The sequence below is a fragment of the Pteropus alecto genome, unplaced genomic scaffold, assembly GCF_000325575.1.
Source record: "Pteropus alecto unplaced genomic scaffold, ASM32557v1 scaffold11, whole genome shotgun sequence".
Classification (NCBI taxonomy): Eukaryota; Metazoa; Chordata; class Mammalia; order Chiroptera; family Pteropodidae; genus Pteropus; species Pteropus alecto.
Genome location: NW_006431956.1, coordinates 12,490,199 through 12,493,712, shown reverse-complemented (window position 1 = coordinate 12,493,712; position 3,514 = coordinate 12,490,199). Strand labels below are relative to the sequence as shown.

The 3,514-nt window shown below is 40.8% G+C and overlaps 1 protein-coding gene across 1 annotated transcript in view; it reads right to left on the bottom strand.

The window, feature by feature from the left end:
• BMI1 (BMI1 proto-oncogene, polycomb ring finger) overlaps nucleotides 1-3,502 on the bottom strand; it is a 9,490-nt gene extending 5,988 nt beyond the window's left edge. The window contains exon 1 of the mRNA XM_006907001.3: nucleotides 3,365-3,502. The gene's annotated coding sequence lies outside the window, so the exon portion shown is untranslated. The remainder of the gene's footprint in view (nucleotides 1-3,364) is intronic.
• Nucleotides 3,503-3,514: the final 12 nt, after the last annotated feature.

The following is a 3,514-nucleotide window of genomic DNA, read 5'->3' as shown; positions in this document are numbered from 1 at the left end:
GAGGCCCCCGGGGCTGGGGAGCTGGAGCCCAGCCTGCGGCTATTCCGCAGGCAGGCTGAAGGACCCCAGAGCCCGCGAGTGGTACATGAAAATGCAAACAGCACTCCGGGCCATTTCGCACACTCTTGGGGGCCTCTTTCCACGTCGACTTGGTGCGAAGAGCTTTCATATCTTGACTATTTCGGTCTGTCCTGTTAGCAATCGCTAGGTAAGAAATTCCACGAAGGGATCTTTTGAGAATTGCCAACTGTGCACTTAGCCCGAAACTGTCAGGGCTCAAATTGCAGAGATGTTCATTGAACTGAACCTCCTTAAAGCTTTCTTCTCTAATATGAACTTCTGTAGATTAGACGAGCGATATGAAGTTTCGGAAAGGATGAAAACTGAAATCTGTTTTACAAGAAGATAAGGAGGGGGCAAAGCCCTGTGTTTTATTTGAGTTATGCTGGAGGCAAGAAAAAGTACTTTCATCCGTACAATAGTGACAATATGTAAAGAACCACGTGACCAGCTCATTCCCAACGCTAAATCAACACCTTGTCAACCCAGAGCAACGACAGGAGAGAAAAACAAATATCATTTTCTCAGCCTAACCTCCATACAAACCCCCACACGGTGAAATGATATTCCCAACAGATATCATATATTATAAAGACACGGTGGGGAACTGTCAGCCACAATACACCAGCGGACAATCAGGGAAGTCAATTACTTCGTGTAATATTCTTGAAAAATACATTTCTTACCCCCACTTCATTCATTTCAGAACCTGAAATAAGACTAAGCTTCAAGATCTGTCTGAAGTACATTCTCAAAGCTGCCTTGAATAGGAGCTTGTGAAACTTGAAGATGTATCTGAGGTTTTAATTCATAAGAAATTTTAATGCAGAAGAGGGAAATACTAATCAACATACCTCAACAGCTGAAACTAAAAGCTTTACAGCACTAAAAAACGGTAAAAACAAAACAAAGCCTCTTTTATGAAATTGCCTACAGTGGCAACCAGCAATTTCAACCATAAAACTTCATGTATGGCTCTTCAGTTACCTTTGAGTTACTTGCTTAGAAGAATATTGTCAACATATTGATATAAATCTAAGTAGGGTTGCAAAGGAGTTGTGGATGGAGCAGTGTCCCTAAAGAGTAGCAATAGTTAAATCCATTGTACTTGGTGATTAAAGACAAGCCTCTTGGTTCTTAAAGGAAACTCTCCTTGTGACACCACAGGATCTTTCCTAGAAAGATAGTTAGCTAGGTGATACTTTTGTCTGCCTATGAATATATATCACACTAACGCCACAGAACACGAAGTTTAGGTTAGGGGCTTCAATAAAAAGAGCTGCCTTTACTTCTCTATTTTACAGAAAACCAACACAAGACAAACAAACATTAACACAGAAAACAATCAGACTTCAGTGAAGGATAATCTACTGGTTGGGTTTGAACATTTAAGTCCCATGTACTTGACCAAAAAACCCTTTCAAAATTCATCTTAAGTCCTAATTCACACAACTGCTCTACCTCAGTTCAGAAGAATTTGGCCACACCCCTACTGTCATTTATAATGCTAGTAAGTACCACGTTGTTACATATATAAAAATCAGTTCTTTGTCTTTTTATACCGTTTGCAAGTACTGGCAGCTTAATGAAGACTTTGAAAATGTTCGACATGCTGATAAGATTTAAGAAATATTCTCACCTTAAAAATGGAAAACTTCTAGGTCCCAACACAGAAACTTCCAGTCAAGCAAGCAAAAATGCACCAAACATATAATGGTAAAAATATTTAATAATTAAAACTTGCCATTATAGCATACTTAGTTGGGGCTGTGTTTCCTTGGAGGCCTAACACCACTAATGTCAAAATGAAGGAAAACAGAAGCAAGTTCTTATGTTAACAATCAACTTGATATTGCAATCTAAGAAATGCAAATGAACGCCACAACCCCACTTGTGGCTTACAGCCCAACACAAGTATGGGTGAAGCAGGGGTTAACTTGACTCCTAGAAAGAATTTTGCCTATTTGGGCACTTAATGCACATCCAACAACTTGGAGGCAGAGTATTAATGGATTTATCAAATACAATTAAGTGCTCGATTTTCTTACAAAAGTGTGTGTGTGTGCATACACATACACACAGAGTGACTTTTATATGGCTTTAAAGATCCTGTTACTCAGGCATATAACTTGCACAGGTAGGTTATTTCAAACACCTTTGCATTCTGGGGCAGAAGTATGGGAATGAACTCAAGTATTAAAAAATTTATATATTTGCTCATAAAAATCAACCTTTAAGGGATTCTGATTAATCTACTTAAAATAAAACTCGAATGTTAACATAGTCTCGTAAGTTGTACATACCGTAAACAATTTGCATCCTTAAATTTCAAGTGTTTAATGAGGCTTATAATGTGTTTCTAGAACTTGGGGGTTAAGGTTCCTATGAAATATAGGTTGAACTACTCATAACATTCCAGATACCACCAACGTACACTTGGATTTGGATAAATAAATATGCCCAGAATTTTGCCTACTTTAAGGGAAGGGGTTAATGCATGCTTCTCTTTCAAATATTGAACCGTGACCACTAAGCCCACTAAATCCTTTTATTGCAATTGGGAATGATCACAGTCTCTCTAGTTGTTTACTTCCAATTATTAACTGTAAATCTCTAGGAAAAAGATCATGTTTTATCGCTGTCAAACCCAAGAGACTGCGTAATCACACTCAACTTTTTAGTGCTTCTTTTCCAGGCATCTCTTTTACTATATGACCTATGCTGACATTTAGCAAAATCTACAAAGTGCAGTGGACTTAAGTTGTGGTTCTAAATGCGCCCCATAATAGAGGGGGAGAGAAAAACTGTCTCCAAAAGAGAGAAAAGAAAAAGAAAAAGCAGCTTCAAAGAAAGGAAACCTCCTGCAAGACTAACGTCCAGTCACCATCATCACTCCAAAAAAAAGCTCCAAATTTGAAATACACGTGTCTCGGTGAGCGTGTCCCAAGTGATGTTTAGAGAACTTACTCTAGGCAACCAATAAATAACACCTTGAAAACTTTACCATTTTAAACGCAAATGCAGGAGACCTTAGAAACAACTGGGAACCGCCATCTTACAAGCCATCCAATCTCACACAAGTGTCCCTCCAACTTAAGTTAATAACATTTTTGTTTGGGCGCTCCCCAGTCTAACATCCACCTTGGCGGGACCGCTGCCCCCCACGCAACCCGTCCCTATAAAATGGGGGCGTTCTCTGGATGTTCAAACCCCTCAAAAGCCTTTTCTTCGGGAGAGGAGGGAAGCCACTTGACCCAAGCAGCTCCCGATTTCAGGAACCCGTCCCCGTTTCATCAAAATCTACCTCTCAACAAAGGGCGCCGTGGCCGCGAGAGCCGCAGAGGCTGCAAACAGAAGTGTTCTTCTCGGGGGCCATGCGCGTCGCGAGGGTGTAGAGGGGCGCTCGGGGGAGAAAGGAACTAAAACGTGGGGCCGCGCGCGGCGCGTCCGGGGC